At 44.9% G+C, this 24,561-nt stretch overlaps 2 long non-coding RNA genes across 2 annotated transcripts in view; both read right to left on the reverse strand.

The window, feature by feature from the left end:
* Positions 1-2,911: 2,911 nt before the first annotated feature.
* Positions 2,912-15,531, reverse strand: LOC137369530 (uncharacterized). Its single transcript, XR_010974963.1, has 3 exons — positions 15,441-15,531; positions 8,272-8,429; positions 2,912-2,990 (listed from the first exon to the last, which is right to left on the reverse strand). It is a non-coding gene; the product is annotated as an uncharacterized lncRNA (long non-coding RNA).
* Positions 15,532-22,319: 6,788 nt separating this feature from the next.
* LOC137369812 (uncharacterized) overlaps positions 22,320-24,561 on the reverse strand; it is a 119,644-nt gene continuing 117,402 nt past the window's right edge. Inside the window, exon 3 of the long non-coding RNA XR_010975016.1 lies at positions 22,320-24,474. This is a non-coding gene — a long non-coding RNA (uncharacterized lncRNA). The remainder of the gene's footprint in view (positions 24,475-24,561) is intronic.

Genomic DNA, 24,561 nt, shown 5'->3' on the forward strand with positions numbered 1-24,561 from the left:
AATAAGGGGGAAGCTACTTAGGACAGAGATGAGGAAAAACTTCTTTACTGAGAGGGTTGTGAATCTTTGGAATTCTCTACCCCAGAGGGCTGTGGAAGCTCAGTCATTGAGTATGTTTAATGCAGAGATTGAGAGATTTCCAAATACAAATGACATAAAGGGATATGGGGATAGTGTGGGAAAAAGGCATTGAAGTGGATGATCAGCCATTATCGTATTGAATGGTGGGGCTGGCTTGATGGGCTGAATGGCCTACTCTTGCTCCTATGTTCCTATGTAAAAACAGGAAATACTCAGACTGTGTCACTGGGTGAGTGGTGATCCTATGCAAACAATATCCACAGAACATGGGCGGGTGGAATGTCAAAGCTACAGAAAGATCATGGAAACTCACCTCTAGTGTATTACGAATGCATAAATGGCAGAATGTGGTAAAGGTGAGTTCCCGCAATTTTTTTTATTAGCACAATAACTGAAAAATAATGGTGTAAGTGTTAAAGTTGACAAAGAAATTCAGGGCCCATGATTTCTCTTTGAAACGATTTGTTCTGCGAGTTGCAGTGGTTTCTGGTTTATCGTGTGCCACTGTTGGATGCTCCTAATTGGACTAGCAATCTCCATGGTTAAGCCTCAGTCGAATCCTGTGATTTCTCATGACTGATTCCTTAAAGATTGCACTCCAGCTTTATTTTCCTGATGTCGGTTTGATACAACGCTTTCTTGTTACCTACATCTATGTTCACTTTCTTTAGTAATATACTAATATAAAAGCAAAATACTGCAGATGCTGTAATCTGAAATAAAAACAAGAAATGTTGGAAATAGTCAGCAGGTCTGGCAGCATCTGTGAAGAGAGAAGCAGAGTTAACGTTTCAGGTCAGTGACCTTTCATCAGAACTGTCAAAGGTTAGAAATGTACTAGGTTTTAAGCAAATAAAGCGGGGGCAGGGCAAGGGATAACAAAAGGGAAGGTGTTGATTGGACAAGGTCACAAAGAATAACTGACCAGAAGGTCATGGAGCAAAGACAAATGGTATGTTAATGGTGTGCTGAAAGACAAAGTGTTAGTGCAGAGAGGGTGTTAATTGACAAAAAAAACTGAACTGCCCTGGCCCAAAGCACAAACATGAAAAAAACAGCGGGCAGGAACATGGTAAAAAAAAAATGATGAAACAAACTAAAATAAAATAAGCAAAAAGAAAAAATAACCAAAAATAAAAAGGGGGCCCGTCATGCTCTGCCTTCTTTGTGTCTTTCTCCTTATCAAGATTAGGGCGGCACAGTGGCGCAGTGGTTAGCACCGCAGTCTCACAGCTCCAGGGACCCGGGTTCGATTCTGGGTACTGCCTGTGTGGAGTTTGCAAGTTCTCCCTGTGTCTGCGTGGGTTTTCTCCGGGTGCTCCGGTTTCCTCCCACAAGCCAAAAGACTTGCAGGTTGATAGGTAAATTGGCCATTATAAATTGTCACTAGTATAGGTAGGTGGTAGGGAAATATAGGGACAGGTGGGGATGTTTGGTAGGAATATGGGATTAGTGTAGGATTAGTATAACTGGGTGGTTGATGTTCGGCACAGACTCGGTGGGCCGAAGGGCCTGTTTCAGTGCTGTATCTCTAATCTAATCTAATCTAAGATCTCTCAAAGCTTGATATCAAGACAAAATCACAATTGTGGCAGTCCTCTCAAAAGTAGAGCACCCAAGTGTGTTGGCATTAATCAAACAGACAACGTCGGTGGATTGGACACAACTGCAGGATGGAAGACAGTTGCATACCCAAGGACCTTCTGTATGGTGAGGTAGCCTGGGCCAGATGACTAGTGGGGCATCAAGGATGCTTGCAAGCATGACATGAAGGTTCTAAGTGTCCGCTATCCCACTTTGGAGTCACTCGCTGGCGAAAGAGGGAAATGGTGACACATCCTGTGGACTGGTGTGCACTACCACCATGACCTGTTGCTGCAGCAGCTTGACAACAGACGCCAATGTCAATAACAACAACTCACAGCATCACTTGGCAGGTTCACGTTTAACACTTGTGGCAGAAACTGCCTCTCAAGGATTGGCCTTTACAGCCATCAGCAAAGGTGCACCAAGTGAAGACACCCCACCTGCTGCATGCCCCATCATTCGTAGATGGAAAGATGCCAATCAACCAACTTGTTGTCTTCGGCACCCGGATCCTAGGCTATCATGACAGCAGGTACTGACTGTTAACATTGCTCCTGATTGGGAAGCTACAGAAAGGTCAAGGCTAACTAAACAGAATTGTTCACCAAAGGTTATGCTGCAGCTGTCAGCTCACTATCTTTTTATTAAATATTTCAGCTGGCATGTTAACTTTCCAATTGGCTCTGACAAAGAGAGTAAAAGTAAGATTAAAAGAATTAGATGGGACTAAGGGTGTAATTGTAACCTTGGCTAACCTGGCAGGAAAAAACAGGATTGGATTGACTGCCCATTTTACACTCCACCAGATTTTAGTTTCCGATGACTTGGGGCAGCTGATCTGATCCGAGTTTCTGCTGAGTGGGTTATGTTAAAATTACGCACTAAGAGTTGAGCCTGTAGGAGGGAGGAATCTAATTGCTGCTGCATTCTAGGTCTGTCGCTGTACTTCAGCTGATGTTAATTTTTGACTGCATTAATACTGATGTTAATTTTTGGATGTGCATTCATATGAACGTGGCAATATTAATCTGGCCCCAGATCCAGAACTGTTGCCCAGTGCATTAAATGATATGAAAGTCTTTGCAGGAGTGAGTCCTATACTGGTTTGAGTTTGCATTGGCTCTAGTATAACTCCATTGCCACAGTTGTACATTAAATTTTTTTAATGCCACGAGAGAATAATTGCTCCCTCTGCAAAGTGGAGCCCTACATATCTGTCCTAACAGATGTCCATAAAGCTTCTTTGTACACAGTTCCACTGAGAAGTCGATCAATTCTCGGCTACTAGTATATCTCTGGTCTGTCAGTCCATTGCATAGTCACTGCATGACAGGTAAAGAGAGAGCTTGCATTAATATAGCACTTTCTCGGACTGGCTCAAAGTGCTTTACATCCAACAGATTACCTTTGAAATTATGTAAGCAAGCAAATTATGCACAGGGCAAAGTCCCAGAAACAAAACAAAAATAAAGGAATGAGCAGATGATCTGTTTTCAATGGTGTTGATTGAAGTTGGCCAACAGATCATAACACTTTTCTTTCAAGAATGCTGTGCTATCTTGTACATCTGCCAGAGATTAGACTCATGTATCACCTGAAAGACTGTACCTCTGACAATGTGACACCCTTACAGTACTGCCTTTAAATGTCAGCTTTGACTATGTGTTCAAATTTGTAGTGTGAATCAAATCACATCCTTCCAACTTTGAGTTGCGAGTACTACCGATTGAGGTAACCTGGCACTTAGTGAAAAGAAAGAATCCAGTTTCAAAGTAATCGCATTCTTTATGTTTCATGCTATTGGAATCGGAAAAGCCAATTAATCAGAATACTTAATCCTTGAAACAAATGGACAGAATTTCACGAGGAGGTGGTGCCTCCACACACTAGCTGGAAAGCTGGGGGCGAGACCGCATCCGCCAGCCCTGGCAGTCACAACCGCATTTTGCGTGCAAATGTGGCTTCCACCCATCTGAGGCCAGAAATCCCACCTCCAAACAGCTGCCGGCCAATCAGAGGGCTGGGACTGCACCCAGCGAGAAGCAGCACCACGGACATCAGCCACAGAAGCAGGTAAGAGGTGTTGGTGCTGGCTAGAATCAATCAGGCCCTGGTGAGGAGCGGGGTGGGCCAATCGAGAGGGCTGGGGGGGTGGTGTTCCAGAGGGGCTGGCCGTGCCACCGAGGGGGCTCCAATCAGGAAGTATTACTGGGCGGCCTTCCCAGATGGTGAGGGGCACATCCACCACTGGTATACTACCAGCAGCGGCAGGAAGAGGCCCTTAATTGACCACTTCAGGGTCTCATTCGCCTAAGGGAGGGGGCAAGATGCCTGCCACCTCCCCCGTTGCTGGCAAGATACCAACAGGGGCAGCAGGTGGCGGGCATGGCATCCCCCGCCATCCCAACAGATTTTACAACACCCCTCCCCCGCCTCCTAGCTCGCCCTCAGGGGGTGGGGAGGGGCCGTGTAAAATTCTGGCTGTAAAAATTTCCATAAGGATTCTATTCTATTCTCGCACTTTCTCCATCTCTGTTGTATCTGTTCTGGCGATGTCATCTTCCATGCTTCTGATATGCCTTCCTGCCTCAGCCAAGGATTCCCCTACACCGTGCTTGACAGGGCTCTTGACCATGACCGTGCCATTTCCCACACTTCTGCCCTCGCCCCTTTGCCTCCCTCCAAGAAGCTTGATTGGGTTTCCCTTGTCGTCATCTTCCACCCCACCAACCTCCACATTTGACAGATCGTGCTCTGCCATTCATGATGTCACCAGAGTAATGGCACCACCAAACACATCTTCCCTTCCCTCCCTTCCCCCTTCTAGATACCAAAGGGACTGTTTCCTCCACAATGACCTGGCTCATTCCTCGATCAGCCCTAATACCCCACCCCTACCAACAGCATCTTCCCATGAAAGTGCTGGTCATGCAACACCTTGTCCTCTTACTTGCTCCCTTCCCACTGTAGTGGGCTCCAGACACTCCTTCCAAGTGAAAAGAAATTTATTTGTGCTTCTTTCTATTTAGTATCCTGTATTCACTGCTCACAATGCAGCCTCTTCTACACTGGGAAGGCCAAACTCAGATTAGGTGACCACTTTGTGGAATACATTCATTCAGTCCACAAGCATGACCGTGAGCTTCCAGTTGCCTGTCATTTTAATTCTTTGCTCCACTGCCATTCTGAGCTCTATGTCCTCAGCCTCCTCCGCTGTTACAATGAAGCGCAAAGTAAGCTCAAGGAATTGCACAACTTTGTTGCCTTCCGAAGGCTAAGTTCAATAACTTCAGTTCATAACCACTGTACTCATTTTTCAGACAGCAGTTGTTGGCAATTATTCTGCTATTTCCATTTACATCTCCTCCAGACCCATCTTTTGTTTTATTACTTGCCCCTTTACTATTTTCTTTTGCCTCGCATCATCACCCCATTTATCAATTAATCACTCCTGTCTTCCACCCTATCACAGACCTTCCCTTCTGTTCTTTCCTCTCCTCTCCCTTTCCCTTTCCCTGTCTCTGTGCTTGCTTAAAACCTGTTATACCTCTAACTTTTTCCAGATTTGATGAAAGGTCTATGACCTGAAATGTTGGGTTAAATTTTCCTGGCCCCGTGCAGATGGGGTTGGAGTCAAGAGAGAAAGGGAAAGCTGGGAAAATATGGGGGAACCATGTCAGGATGGTTTCCTGATATATTTGCGTCTCCAGGGAGCTTTTCCAGGGGTGGATTGGGAACCGGGTTGCCTACCTGCTCTACAGAGCCAGGCAGCCAGTTATTACAATTAAGGCCCCACTTAAAGTTCATTTTATAACAATGTTGGTATTTTACTGCCGTCTAAGTGGCCACCTACTGTGTGCAGAGGCAGCGGGCCAGGGGCCCATCAGAGCCGGAGGCCCCATGCCCCAATGATGGTGCCATGGGGATGAAAAGCCACAGTCCCATCTGTCATTAGATCTGTGGAGGGGTGATGTCAGACCAGCAGCCCCACTAGGAGAGGTGGGCGCTGCTGAGGTAGGCAGGCGAGCGCAAGGTTTTCCCCTGCACCACAATGTCCTTACTGGTTTCAGTCTCTTTATTTGAGCACAGCTAAGCAGGCAACCGAGGGTACCTCCATGCTGAGGTACCCTCACGCTCGCCTGCCTGCCTCAGCAGCACCCACCTCTCCTAGTGGGGCTGCTGGCCTGACATCACTGCTGGCCTCCAGAGCCCACCTGTCATCCTTGATAGGATGGCGAGAACGGAGGCGGCCAATTAGGAAGCTGCCTCCCGGAAAGTTGCGCTGGTGGGCAAGCTGATGACATGGGCAGGCTTGGGATCCCATATGGTCCCAATGTCTGCCAGAAAATCCACCCTGTTAATTCTGTTTCTCAGTCCACAGATGCTGCCTGATCTGCTGTGTATTTCCAGCATTTTCTGTTCTTGTTTCAGATTTCCAACAAAAATTATGATGGGCTCAGAGAGACAAAACAGGGAGAAACTGTTTCCACTGGCAGTAAGGCCAATAACCAGAGGACAGAGATTTAAAATAATTGGCAAGAAAACTGGTGGCGGATATGAGGAGAATTGTTTTTAATCAGTGAGTTGTTATGATCTGGAATGCACTGCCTGGAAGTGTAGTGGAAACATGTTCAATAATAACTTTCAAAAAGGAATTGGATATATACTTCAAAACGAAAACTTTGCAGGGCAATGGGGAAAGATCAGGCAACTGGGACCAAATGAATAACTCATTCAGAGAGCCAGCACACACATGATGGGCTGAATGGCCTCCTTCTGTGCTCTATGACCTTATGGTAAACCCAGAAATTGTGCCAATTGCTGAAATGCAATTCTGCCCTAAAACTGTAGGGGTTAGGGGTTTAATTTGGGAAGAACTTGGATCCATCACTTTCTGCTCCATCTGTAAATTGTGCTGCTAGGGTTGGGCACTTTTCCACTTTTGTAACTACAATGTTTTGGGATTGTGTCATGTGTGACAAGGATTCATGAGTCACTGCTGGGATTCTGCTTGAACTGGTGCTTATTTACTGAAAGTCGGCTTGGGTTTCATTGTGGGACTAAAGTAGAGCCTGAAGCTGGAAAACAGACAACAATCATTCAACAAAAACAACAACTTGATTGAGTTTTTTGATGAGGTAACAGAAAGGGTGGATTAGGACAGTGCACTATATGTTGTTTATAAGCACTTACAAAAGGCATTTGATAAAGTGCCACATAATAGGCTTTTTAGCAAAATTGAAACCCATTGAATAAAAGGGACAGTATGGGTACAGAATTGGGTAAGGGATATTAAACAGGGTTGTGGTGAATGGCTGTGTTTCAGACTGGAGAGAAGTAGAAAGTGGTGTTCACCAGGGTTCAGAGCAGGGACCACTGCTGATTTTGGTACAAACGAACGACTTGGACACAGTTTCAAAATTTGCAGATAAAACAAAATTTGAAAGTGTAGTAAACAGTAAGAAAGATAGTGATAGACTTCAAGAGGACATAGACTGGCTGGTGGAATAGATGGAAACATGCCAGATGAAAGAGAGCACAGTAAAGTGTGAGGTGATACGTTTTGATAGGAAGAATGAGGAGAGAAAATAAAAGCTAAATGATAAAAGGGCAGTCAGGGATGCACAACAAATGCTGACCTTACCAGCAATGCTCACAATGCATGAAACAATAAAAGATTAAAGTGAGTGCAAGAACAAAGAGGCCTGAGGGTGTTTATGCACAAATCTTTGAAACTGGCAGGACAGGTCAACAAAGCAATTAATAAAGCATATTGGATCCCGAGCTTATAAATAGAGGCATTGAGGACAAAAGCCAGGACCTATATAAAACACTAGTTTTACCCCTGCTAGAGTATTGTGTCCAATTTTGGGCACCACACTTTAGGAAGGACGTGAATGCTTTGGATAGGGTATAGAACAGATTTACTAGAATGTTTCTAGGGATGAGGGATTACAACTACATATCTAGTTTGGAGAAGCTGGGGTTGTTCTCCTTGGAGCAGAGAAGGCTTGGAGGAAATTTGACAGAGGCGTTTAAAATCATGAAGGGCTGAGACAGAGTAAATAAGGAGAAACTATTTCCAATAGCTGAACCAAAGAGCATAGAGTTAAAGTGATTGAAAAAAGAATCAGAGGTGACATGAGGAAAACATTTTTATGCAATGAGTGTTTCAGATTTGGAATGCTCTGCCTGATAGGGGGATGGAAATAGATTCAATAGTGGTCTTTGAAAGGGAATTGGATAAATATTTGAAAGGGAAAACATTACAGGGACATGGGAAAAGAGCTGGGGAGTAGAACTTTTTAAAAATTCATTCATGGAATATAGGTGTCACTGGCAAAGCCAGCATTTATTGTCTAGCCCTAATTTTCTCTGCAGCGAGTAACATTCACACCACACAAGTGCCAGGCAATGACCATCTCCAACAAGAGAGAATCTAACCATCTCCCTTTGACATGCAACATCATTACCATTGCCCAATTCCCCACAGTCGTCATCCTGGGGGTGTTCATTGACCAGAAACTGAAGTGAACCAGCCATATAAATACTGAGGGTACAAAAGCAAGTCAGAGACTGGGAATTCTGCAGTGAGTAATTCACCTTCTGACTCCTCAATGCCTGTCCACAAGGCACAAGTCAGGAGTGTGATGGAATATCCTCCAATAGGGTAGGCGGTGGCGTAGTGGTATTATCACTGGACTAGTAACCCAGAGACAAAAACAAGAAATGCTGGATTCACTCAGCAGGTCTGGCAGCATCTGTGGAAAGAGAAGCAGAGTTAACGTTTCGGGTCAGTGACCCTTCTTCGGAACTGACAAATATTAGAAAAGTCACAGATTATAAACAAGTGAGGTGGGGGTTGGGCAAGAGATAACAAAGGAGAAGGTGCAGATTGGACCAGGCCACATAGCTGACCAAAAGGTCACAGAGCAAAGGCAAACAATATGTTAATGGTGTTTTGAAAGACAAAGCATTAGTACAGATTAGGTGTGAATATACTGAATATAGAACATCAGCAAGTGCAAACCTGAAGAAAAACAACCTGAAAAAAACAGTGGGTAAGCAAACTGAACAAACTAAGATGAAATGAAATAAATGCAAAAAATGTAAAAAGGAATGCAAAAAAAAGGAAGAAAAAATAACTAAAAATGACTAAAAATGAAAGTAAAGTGGGGGGCTGTCATGCTCTGAAATTATTGAACTCAATGTTCAGTCCGGCAGGCTGTAGTGTGCCTAATCGGTAGATGAGATGCTGTTCCTCGAGCTTGCGTTGATGTTCACTGGAACACTGCAGCAATCCCAGGACAGAGATGTGAGCATGAGAGCAGGGGGGAGTGTTGAAATGGCAAGCAACCGGAAGCTCAGGGTCCTGCTTGCGGACTGAGCGGAGATGTTCCGCAAAGCGGTCACCCAGAGTAGTAACCCAGAGACCCAGGGTATTTCTCTGGCGATATGGGTTCGAATCCCAGCACAGCAGAAGGTGGAACTTGAATTTAATTAATAAATCTGGAATTAAAAACTAGTCTAATGATGGCCATGAAACCATTGTCAATTGTTGTAAAAACCCAATCAGGTTCACTAATGTCCTTTAGGGAAGGAAATCTGCTGTCCTTACCTGGTCTGGTCTGGCCTACATGTGACTCCAGACCCACAGCAATGTGGCTAACTCTTACATGCCCTCTGTAATGGCCTAGCAAGCCACTCAGTTGTACCTAACCGCTATGAAGTCAATAAAAGGGAATGAAACCGAACGGACCACCCGGCATCGACCTAGGCACCGGAAATGACAATGGCAAACCCAGCCTTGTCGACCCTGCAAAGTCCTCCTTACTAACATCTGGGGGCTTGTGCCAAAGTTGGGAGAGCTGTCCCACAGACTAGTCAAGCAACAGCCTGACATAGTCACACTCACGGAATCATACCTTACAGACAATGTCCCAGACACTGCCATCACCATCCCCGGGTATGTCCTGTCCCACCGGCAGGACAGACCCATCAGAGGTGGCAGGACAGTGGTATACAGTAGGGTGGGAGTTGCCCTGGAGTCCTCAACATCGACTCCGGACCCCATGAAGTCTCATGGCATCAGGTCAAACATGGGCAAGGTAACCTCCGACTGATTACCACCTACCACCCTCCCTCAGCTGATCACTCAGTACTCCATCATGTTGAACACCACTTGAAGGAAGCACTGAGGGTGGCGAGGGCACAAAATGGACTCTGGGTGGGGGACTTCAATGTCCATCAGCAAGAGTGGCTCGGTAGCACCACTACTGACTGAGCTGGCCGAGTGCTAAAGGACATAGCTGCTAGACTGGGTCTGCAGCAGGTGGTGGGAGAACCAACATGAGGGAAAAACATATGTGACCTCGTCCTCACCAATCTGCCTGCCGCAGATGCTTCTGTCCATGACTGTATTGGTAGGAGTGACCACCGCACAGTCCTTGTGGAGACGAAGTCCCGCCTTCACATTGAGGATACCGTCCGTCGTGTTGTGTGGCACTATCACCATGCTAAATGGGATAGATTTCGAACAGATCTAGCAATGCAAAACTGGTTCAATGAAGAGTGGAGGAGGGCATGCCAGGAGCAGCACCAGGCATACCTCAAAATGAGGTGTCAACCCGGTGAAGCTACAACACAGGACTATCTGCATGCCAAACTGCATAAGCAGAATGTGATAGACAGATCTAAGTGATCCCATAACCAACGGATCAGATTGAAGCTCTGCAGTCCTGCAACATCCAGCCGTGAATGGTGGTGGACAATTACACAATGAACTGGAGGAGGTGGCTCCACAAATATCCCCATCCTCAATGATGGGGGAGCACAGCACATCAGTGCAAAAGAAAAGGCTGAAGCATCTGCAACAATCTTCAGCCAGAAGTGCTGAGTTGATGATCCATCTCGGCCTCCTCCTGAAGTCCCCAGCATTACAGATGCCAGACTTCAGCCAATTCGATTGACTCCGCGTGATATCAAGAAACGACTGAAGGCACTGGATAATGCAAAAGCTATGGGCCCTGACAATATTCTGGCAATAGTACTGAAAACCTGTGCTCCAGAACTTGCTGCGTCCCTAGCCAAGCTGTTCCAGTACAGCTACAACACAGGCATCTACCCTGCAATGTGGAAAATTGCCCAGGTATGTCCAGTGCACAAAAAGCAGTACAAGTGCAACCCAGCCAATTACCACCCCATCAGCCTACTCTCAATCATCAGTAAAGTGATGGATGGTGTCATCAACAGTGCCATCAAGCGGCACTTGCTTAGCAATAACCTGCTCAGTGACGCTCAGTTTGGGTTCCGCCAGGGCCACTCAGCTCCTGATCTCATTACAGCCTTGGTTCAAACATGGACAAAGGAGCTGAACTCAAGAGGTGAGGTGAGAGTGACTGCCCTTGACATCAAAGTAGCATTTGACCGAATATGGCATCAAGGAGCTCTAGCAAAACTGAGGCCAATGGGAATCGGAGGAAAACCCTCCGCTGTCTGGAGTCATACCTAGCACAAAGGATGATAGTTGTGGTTGTTGGAGGTCAATCATCTGAGCTCCAGGACATCACTGCATGAGTTCCTCAAGGTAATGTCCTAGGCTGCAACCATCTTCAGCTGCTTCATCAATGACCTTCCTTCAATCATAAGGTCAGAAGTGGGGATTTTCGCTAATGTTTGCACAATGTTCAGCACCATTCGTGACTCCTTAGATACTGAAGCAGTCCGTGTAGAAATGCAGCAAGACCTGGACAATATCCAGGCTTGGGCTGATAAGTGGCAAGTAACATTTGCGCCACACAAGTGCCAGGCAATGACCATCTCCAACAAGAGAGAATCTAACCATCTCCCCTTGACATTCAACAGCATTACCATTGCTGAATCCCCCACGATCAACATCCTAGGGGCTACCATTGACCAGAAACTGAACTGGAGTAGCCATATAAATACCGTGGCTACAAGAGCAGGTCAGAGGCTAGGAATCCTGAGGCGAGTAACTCACTTCCTGACTCCCCAAAGCCTGTCCACCATCTACAAGGCACAAGTCAGGAGTGTGATGGAATACTCTCCACTTGCCTGGATGGGTGCAGCTCCAGCAACACTCAAGAAGCTCGACATCATCCAGGACAAAGCAGCCTGCTTGATTGGCACACCATCCACAAACATTCACTCCCTCCACCACTGACGCACAGTGGCAGCAGTGTGTACCATCTACAAGATGCACTGCAGCAATGCACCAAGGCTCCTTAGACAGCACCTTCCAAACCCGTGACCTCTACCAACTAGAAGGACAAGGGCAGCAAATACATGGGAACACCACCACCTGCAAGATCCCCTCCAAGTCACACATCATCCTGACTTGGAACTATATCGCTGTTCCTTCACTGTCGCTGGGTCAAAATCCTGGAACTCCCTTCCTAACAGCACTGTGGGTATACCTACCCCAAATGGACTGCAGCGGTTCAAGAAGGCAGCTCACCACCACCTTCTCAAGGGCAATTAGGGATGGGTAATAAATGCTGGCCTGGCCAGCGTCGCCCACATCCCATGAATGAATAAAAAAAAACATTGCCTGTTTGAGGGTAGCTCCAACAACACTCAAGAAGCTCAACACCAGCCAGAACAAAGCAACCCATTTGATTGGCACCCCATCCACCACCTTAAACATCCATTCCATCCACCACCTATGCACAGTGGCAGCAGTGCGGATAGGATCAAGGAAAACCCTAAGGCTTTCTCTAGGTATATCAGGAATAAAAGAATGACTAGAGTTAGATTAGGGCCAATCAAGGATAGTCGTGGGAAATTGTGTGTGGAATCAGAGGAGATAGGGGAAGCGTTAAATGAATATTTTTCGTCAGTATTTACAGTGGAGAAAGAAAATGTTGTCGAGGAGAATACTGAGATTCAGACTACTAGGCTAGATGGGATTGAGGTTCACAAGGAGGAGGTGTTAGCAATTTTGGAAAGTGTGAAAATAGATAAGTCCCCAGGGCCAGATGGGATTTATCCTAGGATTCTCTGGGAAGCCAGGGAGGAGATTGCAGAGCCTTTGTCCTTGATCTTTATGTCGTCATTGTCGACAGGAATAGTGCCGGAAGACTGGAGGATAGCAAATGTTGTCCCCTTGTTCAAGAAGGGGAGTAGAGTCAGCCCTGGTAATTATAGACCTGTGAGCCTTACTTCGGTTGTGGGTAAAATGTTGGAAAAGGTTACAAGAGACAGGATTTATAATCATCTTGAAAAGAATAAGTTCATTAGCGATAGTCAGCACGGTTTTGTGAAGGGTAGGTCGTGCCTCACAAACCTTATTGAGTTTTTCGAGAAGGTGACCAAACAGGTGGATGAGGGTAAAGCAGTGGATGTAGTGTCTCTGGATTTCAGTAAGGCGTTTGATGAGGTTCCCCACAGTAGGCTATTGCAGAAAATACGGAAGTATGGGGTTGAAGGTGATTTAGAGCTTTGGATCAGAAATTGGCTAGCTGAAAGAAGACAGAGGGTGGTGGTTGATGGCAAATGTTCATCCTGGAGTTTAGTTACTAGTGGTGTACCGCAAGGATCTGTTTTGGGGCCACTGCTGTTTGTCATTTTTAAAATGACCTGGAAGAGGGTGTAGAAGGGTGGGTTAGTAAATTTGCGGATGACACGAAGGTCGGTGGAGTTGTGGATAGTGCCGAAGGATGTTGTAGAGTACAGAGGGATATAGATAGGCTGCAGAGCTGGGCTGAGAGATGGAAAATGGAGTTTAATGTGGAAAAATGTGAGGTGATTCACTTTGGAAGGAGTAACAGGAATGCAGAGTACTGGGCTAATGGGAAGATTCTTGGTAGTGTAGCTGAACAGAGAGATCTTGGTGTCCAGGTACATAAATCCCTGAAAGTTGCCACCCAGGTTAATAGGGCAATTAAGAAGGCATGTGGTGTGTTAGCTTTTATTACTAGGGGGATCGTGTTTCGGAGCCACGAGGTCATGCTGCAGCTGTACAAAAATCTGGTGAGACCGCACCTGGAGTATTGCGTGCAGTTCTGGTCACCACATTATAGGAAGGATGTGGAAGCTTTGGAAAGGGAGCAGAGGAGATTTACTAGGATTTTGCCTGGTATGGAGGGAAGGTCTTACGAGGAAAGGCTGAGGGACTTGAGGTTGTTTTCGTTGGAGAGAAGGAGGAGGAAAGGTGACTTAATAGAGACATATAAGATAATCAGAGGGTTAGATAGGGTGGATAGTGAGAGTCTTTTTCCTCGGATGGTGATGGCAAACACGAGGGGACATAGCTTTAAGTTGAGGGGTGATAGATATAGGACAGATGTTAGAGGTAGTTTCTTTACTCAGAGAGTAGTGGGGGTGGGGGGGGGGAACGCCCTGCCTGCAACAGTAGTAGACTCGCCAACTTTAAGGGCATTTAAGTGGTCATTGGATAGACATATGGATGAAAATGGAATAGTGTAGGTCAGATGGTTTCACAGGTCGGCGCAACATCGAGGGCCGAAGGACCTGTACTGCGCTGTAATGTTCTAAAAAAAAATCTACAAGCTACGCTGCAGCAACTCACCAAGCCTTGTTCGACAGCACCTACCAACCCTGAAAACTCTACCACCTAGAAGAGCAAGGGCTGCAGATGCATGGGAATATCACCACCTGCAAGCTCCCCTCCAGGTCACACACCGTCCTCACCTGGAACTATATCGCTGTTCCTTCACTGTCACTGGGTCAAAACCCTGGAACTCCCTTCCTAACAGCCCTGTGGGTGTACCTACACCCTAAGGTCTGCAATGGTTCAAGAAGGCAGCTCACCACCACCTTCTCAAAGGCAATGAGAGATGGGCAGTAAATGCTGGCCTAGCCAGCGACGCCCACATCCCATGAAAGAGTAAAAAAAGTAGCAGCCGGGTGTCGATCTAAGATCAGCTGCAAGCCTGCCTCACCTCATCATTAAAATGACCCTATTGTTGGGAGTTGGAACAGGCTTAATGGCGGATGACAAAATAAGGTGGAAAGCCCTGCCCCGCTGCACTCCCTTAGACACAGATTTCTATTAGGTTATTTGTTGAAATCAGCTGAGAAAAGCAGGAGAAATAAGTATTAGTTATTACTTGTAAATTATTTTACACGTTGGTGAATGTTTTTTTCTAAGAAGTAAAATAGAATTTATTCCATTGTACAGGGTAGTGGTAACCTGGAGCTCTCCACCAAAAGGCTGTCATGACACTAAGCCAATTCGAGCTTTCTTGACTGAGATGGATAGGTTTTTGTTAGGTAAATGTATCATGGGATATGGAGCAAAGGCAGGTAAATGGAATTGAGGTGCAGATCAGTCATTTAATGGTGGAGCAGGCTCAAGGGCCTCAATGCCCTACTCCTGTTATTGCTTTAAGACATTGCATTCTGCACATATTTTGAAAATATTGCTTCAGGTTGTGATCTGCCATTTGGGCAAGGTGCATTATGCAAAAGACAGGCATAAAGTATCCAAAGATACTTTGGCCCCAGTTTGCAAAGTTTTTGCTGACCTACTTTAATGGAGCTTCTGCAGCTCAGTTCCATTTTGTCATATGCATTGTCGAGTTCTGGGACTGGCTCAAAAATTGGAAACAAGTTACAGAAAAGTACCATTTAGCAGTTCAGCAAAAAAGCTTTTAGCAGCTTTTTCTCGACGTTCCTCTTTCACTGTGGTTAACTGATTTTGTTAAGTCATTGATTTGCTCAGAAGTATTAAACTGCACAGCACAGAGCCAAAAGACTAAAGAAAATAGAAAGTGAAGATAGATAATTACCTTGCTTCCTAAGCTTGTAGTTCTATTGCATAAGTGGCTACACGCATGTGTTGCAAGTTAATTCACCATATAATTAACATCCAGTAATTAATTTGCTCTGTTCTGCTTTTTAATTCCCTGCTGCACTGTTGGTTTAAAAATACTCCAGCATTCATTTTTGGTTTCCATGGCTACGGCTTTATCAAAGTCTACCACACAGATAGGGGAACAAGGAATGGATTTTTGGATTAAGGAAACAATGACAAGGAAATTGCTTTAGGAGTGGCTGAAATTTTACTTACAATCCAGGATTAAATTGAATAGAACTTTCTCTCAAATACTGTAAAAAAAAGATTTATTCAGCTCGGTTGCAATAAATGCCAATGTCAGCATCGATGGGATCAAGCCTTTAAGAATCCTACCTGTGCAGTTTAGAGAATGAGATAGTAAATAATTAACATGAAAAGGAGACTCTCACTAGCCCACCATTCATAAGGGAAGACAGGCTACCCCACATAAGGGAAGATGTAAACTACATTACACAGTCCAGAATATGTCAGATATGGAGCACATTGGCAGAAGATGATATTTGAGGCAGTATCCTCTAAAATTCACATTTGAATCTGTTTGTCACTCCAGATCACCTCAAAATGGGTAAGAATTTGGAGGAAAACCAAGGCCCAGATGCCAGTGAGGTGGGAGAAAGGGCTGTGAAAAGAGTTAAAGAAGCAGAAATGTTATGAGAAAAAAATAAACTCGATGCCATTATCATGGCTACGGCTCTGGTTATAGACAAAAAGCAAAATGCAGCTGACGCTGGAATGCTGAACCAAAAGCAGGAAATGCTGGAATCTCTGAGTAGGTTGTGCAGCATCTGTGGAGAGAAGAGACAATTCAACATGTCTGCTGTATTAAGTCTGGGAAATATTATTATAATGGAAACCACACCTGCCAAATGGAAACATATGAATTTCATCACATGGAACACTACTTGAACTTCTTACTGGACATTGAACATAACTTGTTTAAAAGGACCACAGAGCTGAACAGCTAAAACATGATTGTACATTTGCATTCCGAGAGACAGTTGCATTAAGAGACAATGGAAATGCTCACTGATTCAATTAACAAGATGGGTTTTGTCAATAGTCGTGATCAAAAGTCATTGAGATCCACTGACTTTGTAAGAGACAAACCTTCACCCCCACCCCACCCCCCCCCCCACCCTCCCACCGCTGCACTGAGTGTGACAGGAGAACTTTTGAAATCAACAATCCTCGCAGATGATACTGTTTCAAAGAGCTGGTGACATGACTAACCTGCTGGCCAACCTGGGGACTTTTTGAATTGTGCCACACAGAATGGGCAAACTGCAATTGAACTTCTTCACACAGAGGGTGGTGAGTGCTTGGAACTTGCTGCCGGGGGAGGTGGTGGAAGCAGGTATGATAATGACGTATAAGAGGCATCTTGACAAATACATAAATAGGATGGGAATAGAGGGATACGGTCCCCGGAAGTGCAGAAGGTTTTAGTTTAGCCAGGCATCAAAATCAGTGCAGGCTTGGAGGGCCGAATGGCCTGTTCCTGTGCTGTACTTTTCTTTGTTCTTTGTTCTTTGTTCCAGAAGAAAGCACCTCTGTCTCTGTCAAGCAAAATCCCAAGGACCCACGAAAGCAACAACCCTCAAAATACTATCACACCCACCCCACATTGCCAACACTTCTTGCCAGAGAGAAAATGGTAGATAGAGTTAAGTACCAAAGTTCTTAAAGTCAATAACATGGCCAGAGGGCTACAACAGAAAAATAAGGCCTCTTTCTCAAGCTTGCATTGAGCTTCATTGGAAGATTGTAGAAAGCCAAAGACAAAGAAGTCAGGGTAGGAGGGGGATGAGGAACTGTCCTAGCTATGGTACAGGATGGCAGTTGGTTATGAGTTCAAATGCCGCTATAGAAAGTTATCTTTTTTAATATCAATCTAAAAAAAGTGACTTATTAACGGACACCTAGGACCATGATGCTTGTAACAGAAAAGCTGGCAAAAGACGATTCACAATGGCACACAAAGCTTGAAGTGTCGTATTCAGTGAGCCGAGGAATGGAGAGCCCATAGACAATCAAGGACAGATCATCCCTCATGTCAATACGATGTACATGTCCTGTGGGTGAGAAAATATTTTCCATGGAAATTGGAACTTCACAGTCATATGAATGCCCACACCTGTGTTAATATGGAGATGAATCATAGACTGTCATCAGTGACAACAATGGACAAATCACCACCATCATCCTAGAAAGTAGTGAAATTGAATTTAATAAATTGGGTAATCTGTAGGCTCGCACTAGAAAAAAAGGACCATTAAAGCCACTGATTGTCATAGGAAGTCCTTGTTCACTGATGTCCTTCAAGGAAAGAAACCCCTTACATTGTTTGACCTGCATGTGACTCCAGTCCCACACTATGGGTGGTATTTTATGCTCTCCCCCATGGCGAATTTAGAGGTGGGGAGTGTAATAAGAAGCTTCTTATGTTGTCTGATACAACATAAATGAGATGTGTGGAGTCCAGGTTGTTGAAGATCTCAAACAGGTTTATTAACAGCTAACAAGTATATACAGTGCAGAGCTATCTATTTACAGAAGCTGCCTCTTGGTGTTAGTTACAGACTGAATCTGACAAGTAGTCACGTGACTGCATCCGGGCGCATAGCTCATTAGCATACTAAGATTTCAAAGGAAAATCACTCTTAAAGGCAATCACACAACAGGGAGGGCATTTAATTGAGTGGGATGGTGGGTGGCGGGGACACAGCCACTTTCCTGCCTCCACACCGATTAAGTCAGTGGCGGGCAGGCCCATGGACGGCCTTCCCGGCCCGCCGCCAGTTGAGGCCCTTAAGGGGCAATTAATGCCCAATTAAGGGCCCCTTCTCACCACTGTATTAACCCTGTTGTGGGTGGGTTTGTCGCCATGTGGGGAGCATGACATGCAAACCAGTGCTCGATTGATGGACCCAGCATCTTGAAGGGTGAGGCCCACTGAGAGACATCGCCCTGCCCTTGCTGCTGACACCCCTGCACCCACCACCCCGGCAATTCCCCCCCCCCACCCCACGAAACCCCTCCCGCCATCAGTTATCTCAGGCCTGGGTCGCTCCGCGATCGTGGACATCTGGTGAGTGTCATTCCAGCAGCAGCCACTGCCTCCCTGGTGGCGCTGCGGAGCAGAGGCTGGCGGCTCTTGGCAGATGGGACTTCCTGATCCCGGGAAAGGCCCACTGGTGGCCTCTCAAGCGCCTTATTGGCTCATCATTTGTCTTTCCTGAAGGAGGCAATGTGGTTCTCTCGCCGGCTCTCCATCCTCCTGATAAGACCCTCGTCACCTACATAAAAATCCCCCCTTGGAATGGGCAATAAATATTGTCTTATCAGTGTCACCCATGCCTCAAGAACAAATTTTAAAAGAAGGCCACATAGCAGAGCAAATCTGTAATTCTATGTTAAGTAACATACATTAGAATATTAATATAATATTATAGCCATCTTAGACTGTAAATTCTAAGCAATTTGCCAGTCTTGACATCAATAAATGTCATATATTTATTATCCTGGGAGGTCGTTGGCCTTGCATGCTTTCAGGGTCTGTCTGGCTTAAGCTCTCCGTTTGGGTTGTGAATGTGAAGTTGAAACGATAGAGACAGAGACAGAGATGCAGATAATCAGTAACATTTTTCCAAACAGAAAGCAGCAAGTCCAGCAAGACAGTTAGAATACAGGTGAATATTTAGGTGTTATTTTGCTTCAGTCAAGCAAGGTGACCCACTGATGTGGGGAAGCATGGCATATTTATGATTTCATATTATTACACAAAGACAGGTTGTACTGATTGAATTAAGTGAGACTGAGTATAATTGTTGCTCTGTATATTTATTTGCTGTGTGAAGTAATGCAGCTTAATTGATTTGTATCTGTCTTAATTTCATGAAGCGTTTTCTTGGGTTGCTATTGAAAGATTGAAGAAGCACACCTGAGGGCATGTGTGAAAGAGATGTTAGCCAGTTTGTATGTTACCTGCTCGGGGTTATGCCATTATATAAGTAGACACTGGCAGTATAAGAGGTGCAGGATCCACTTACAAGCATGTCTTGAATCCACAAGTATCTGCAGAGGACCCAGGTTTGTAACAGTTCCCTTTTAAAAGTACAGAAAGTCATGTGTATGTAATCTTTCCTGGGGGACCTGAGTTCCTCCTTGATGCAGCATACTCTGCCTTGTGGAGCAGGCGGGCACCTGACGAAGAGGCGCCCCTGGTGGCCAGTCCAGTTTAGATAAAATAGATGGCCTCCCAAACTCCACAAATTTTGACACTTGCAAGTGAGTCAGCAGATCCCAACATTTACGCCAGGAACAAAAGCCTACAGGTTTTTTTTGAGGGCAGTGTCATGCACTAGAACAATGTGTTGCAACTGATAAGGAAAGAATTGCAGCCAGTCCTGTAGCAAGAACACATTTAACTTAAAGTAAACCAGCATTAAAGGCTCAAGGAGCTGTACTGCGAAGGCAGTTTGTAAATTGACAATCGTCAGAAATGGGCCAAGTTTCGTATCCCAGGGACCAACAGGACTTTTAACTGAACGCTGAAAACAAGCTGGAAGCTGAAATGAAATTATTCAGACACAGACACAGACACGATGGATTGACTTCATGAGTTTGTTAACCAAGAAATAGCTGGAGCAATCAGACCACCCAACGCTGCGTGGTTTTTCAAATTTAAGTGACTGCCCTGGCTATTGAATGCCCGTGGCCAAGCTGTTATCAGGACGGACAAAATAATGACTGTGGTTCTGCTGCGTCTGGACCGTAAATTCCTTGGTAATGTTAATCTCAAAACTGTTACAGAAGGTAAAACTCATTCACCAACCTGATGATACTGATAAACCCAGAGTTTTCCCCATCAAAACTCTTTGTGTGTTAATGGGCTATTCACAGACTCAGAATGTGGAAGTGATCAAATCAAGCACTCTATAGATCTGCAGAAACAGCCAAGATTAAGATGTTACAATCAAAAGGGTGGTGGGGAGGGGTGGGGAGGTGTGGTGGTGGGTGGCTTGCATCAATCATTGTCATGAGTATGATCTTTGTATTATAAGAAGCCTGTGTTTAGGGACAGACAAGGCGACTTTCAAGGAAAACCATGGGCAGGGTTGATCATCCACACAGATAGGAATATACTCCCCTGCGTGATCGCTGGAGTGAGTACTGTTTGAAACTGAGAGTCAAGGGAACAGCGTATGTGCGTACCGATTGAAATTGAAGGGAGTTTTTAAAATTTTTTCATGGGATGTGGGCGTCGCTGGCAAGGCCAGCAATTGTTGCCCATCCCTAATTGCCCTTGAGCCGCCTTCTTGAACTGCTGCATGCAATGGTTAGAGAATAGCATATGCAAGTACTGCTTAAATTAAAGGAAACAGTGTACTGACATTGGTATGTTATCCGTGGTAAAATAAATAGTTAAAAGTTAATGCAATGGTACTGAGTTGTGAATCTTGATCATTTTAACCTCCCCCACCGCCGTTCCCAGACAGGTTCAGGTCAGATTCTGGAACTGGAGTATAAGAGGAAAAGTACAGGTTTACCGACCTACAGTAATGGTCCTTACCTATTTCTGGATAAAGAGTTGGAGCAATTAGGTCAGCTAAAAATACATGGATACTTGAGAAGCAGTGACCACAATGCAATGTGGTCCAGTGAAAGAAAAAGGACAAAGAGTAAATGATGCTTGTCCTAGAAAAAAAGGCAAATTATATTGGAATAAAAAGGAACCATGTCAAGATTCACTGGAGGAAAGAGATTGGCTAATGTAACCATATGTCAGCAGCGGGAACTAATTATAATGGTGAAGGTAAAGGTACAACTCAAGTGCCTTTCAGTAAGTAAAAAGAAAGGAGAATGGCAAATTAGAACAGAAGATTATAAAAGCTTGCAGGGAGACAGGATGAGCCGATATATGGTAAGTACAGTTTATTGTAGATTACGGGGAATACATTTCGGATATATTAATGGTTCCTTTGGTAGATGCAATGATACTGAAAGGACACAAATTTAAGATACTTATAAAAATAATTGTGGGGGGGGGGTGGTGTTGGAAAATCTTTTCTCAGAGGAGGTTAGAACATACAATTCTGTGTCACAAGTAATTGTTGAAGGACAGTCTGTAAATTATTTTAAAAGAGACCCAGGCTGTGGCTTTAAAAAGGAATGTTAACAAGTGTGGGGTGAATATGAGTGTAGGTTTAGTCATGTGGAGAAAACATCGGGTGACTTTAAATATACGGCCAAAACAGGCTCAAGGGCGGCAGTATATCTACTGCACTGCATGGAATCTTTGGTGGAAGGCCCGAACCATTTCAGATTCAGGCTTCATTAGATCAACTCAGCAAGCTGCCAATTAATTTTCAACCAACAGCTCTCCGAACTTCATAATCGTGACGAGTCAGGAAGTATTGCTGCTCCTCAGGGCCCCACAAAAATTGCTCCCCTTCCCTGTCAAAAAATCATTTTGGAGAAGCCTCCTTTAAGTGTTGCTGGTTATCAGCTGCGACAGGTGGATAGAGCAATATTCAAAAGCAAGCAGCTTCCAACCCCTTTTGGGTTGGAGTTTCAGGTGTCAATTTACAGCCCCGCCTGAAAATCACATCAGGCGAGCCTTGGGCATTCAAGGAGTGGCCACTGTTTCCCGTCCAATTATAGCTGGCAGATGGCTCATGAATATGGCTGGCGGCTGTTGAAAATGGCCAACCACCGGTGTAGTCTCAATGAACCAAATGGCTTATTTCTGTGCTGCAACACAGTGGCGCAGTGGTTAGCACCGCAGCCTCACAGCTCCAGGGACCTGGGTTCGATTCCGGGTACTGCCTGTGTGGAGTTTGCAAGTTCTCCCTGTGTCTGCGTGGGTTTTCCCCGGGTGCTCCGGTTTCCTCCCACAAGCCAAAAGACTTGCAGGTTGATAGGTAAATTGGCCATTATAAATTGTCACTAGTATAGGTAGGTGGTAGGGAAATATAGGGACAGGTGGGGATGATTGGTAGGAATATGGGATTAGTGTAGGATTAGTATAAATGGGTGGTTGATGTTCGGCACAGACTCGGTGGGCCGAAGGGCCTGTTTCAGTGCTGTATCTCTAATCTAATCTAAAAACATGCAACAATGACTCAGCAAGTTTATCCAATGAGTAATTGAGCCAAGAAGATCTCAGGAGTAATCCCTGGTGTGTATGGGTGGTATTACAAATGGTGCTAGCATTCCTATGCCAAGGGTGGGATGGGGAAGAAAGTTGGTCAGGGTTCCACTTCTGCTTTCTGTTCTCAGAATTCACTCAAAGACTATTTTTTCTCATATAGATAGTTTCAAAATAGCAAAGTGCTGTCAGATGCAGCAATGATAAGGGCAAGGGTCTTGTAAGATTATGCTTTTGTTGTTTTAGGAAACAAAATCACCAGAAGGGCTTATACTGAAATATTAGCTCAAGTCTAAAAGTTAACCGGAAGCTCCATCAACCTGGACTCAGCAGTTCATTGTTAGTCTGTGATTTAACTTGTCTGGCAAAGTGACAACCCTATCTGGGACAGGGCTATAAAGCTTTATTGTCGGTATTGAATATGGAATTTTATTGATTGCGAATTAACATTGGCTGCTTAAAAACCACAGAATAAATTGAATTTATAACCAAATATGTGGCAGAATATCAAATACTTGCTTGGAATTATGACAAAAAGTAAGCATTTTGGACTAAAGTGGATTATACATTAGATTCTTTCTTGCTGATCTCAGCACACATTGCGCTGAAATCGGTGACTGTCAATTATTTCTCTGGTTGGCATCCTGCCATCTACGAAAGATGAAGGACGGACAAGAAACAATCCATTTAGGTGGGGTGTCTTCTCTTGGCGCACCTTTGCTGATGGCTGTGAAGGCCAATTTTTGAGAGGCAGGTTCTGCCACAAGTACCACACGTGGAGTTGCCAAGTGATGCTGTGAGTTGTTGTCTTTGACACTGGCGTCTGTTGCCAAGCTGCTGTAGCAACTGGTTGTCATGGTAGTCCACAGGATGTGTCGCCATTTCCTTCTTTCGCCAGCTATTGACTACCAGGTGCGATAATCGACATTTAGGGCTTTCATGTCACTCTTGTAAGCATTCTTGAAGCAGAGCTTTGGGCATCCCACTGGTCATCCCGACTACCTCACCATAGAGAAGGCCCTTGAGTATGCAACCATTTTCCCTCCTGCGGACGTGTCTGATCACCCAAGCTGCCTCTGCTTGAGAGGACTGCCACAGTTGTGATTTTGTCCTGCCAGGATATACCCATAATGCGCCTCAGACAGTGAAGATAGAAATTATTGAGCTTCTTTTCCTGGTACCTGTAAGTCGTCCATGTTTCACAGTCGTACACCAAGGTTCTGAGAACACAGGCCTTATAAAGCTTGGTCCTAAGGGTCAGCTTGGTGTTATCCAATGTGCATTTCGCAAGTTGGCCAAAGGTGGTAGTTGCTTTCCCTATGTGTGTATCAAGCTCTGCATCAAAGGACAGATTGTCTGTCACTGTGGAGCCAAGGTAGCAGAATTTGCGAACCGCTTCCAGCGTGGTGTTATTTAGTGTGATCAGGGGCAGAGATGGAACCTTGTCCCATGACCACGGATTTCTTGATGCTTAAAGTCAATTATTTCTCTATGCTGTGGAGAATGTACATCTTAGTCTCCTAGGACATAAGGATCAATGTGTATCTGAAGGATTGGTGAGGCCCAAACAAACAAAGGTGATTAAATGTACTCACATCTGTTGAGAGTACATTACTGATGGATGTCTGGCAATTTCTCAGAATCACAGATTGAGTGAAGTGGTTGAAACAGATTTTGGACTTCTCAGGAAGAGCCAAGCAGCTGTGTAGAAGTTTTTAAATAAAAGTTGAGTGCAGTTGTCACCTTCATCACCACAGATAAGGCCAGGTCGATAGCCATGACTCCAGATCCTCATGCAGTAAGTAGCAGAGTTCTCCTATTCCCAAGAGAGAAAAATATCTTGGTGTTATTGTGAATGGATCATAGTGGTCATGACACACATAGAGTAGTTAAAGCTAACAAG

Source organism: Heterodontus francisci, chromosome 5 (genome assembly GCF_036365525.1).
Source record: "Heterodontus francisci isolate sHetFra1 chromosome 5, sHetFra1.hap1, whole genome shotgun sequence".
Classification (NCBI taxonomy): domain Eukaryota; kingdom Metazoa; phylum Chordata; class Chondrichthyes; order Heterodontiformes; family Heterodontidae; genus Heterodontus; species Heterodontus francisci.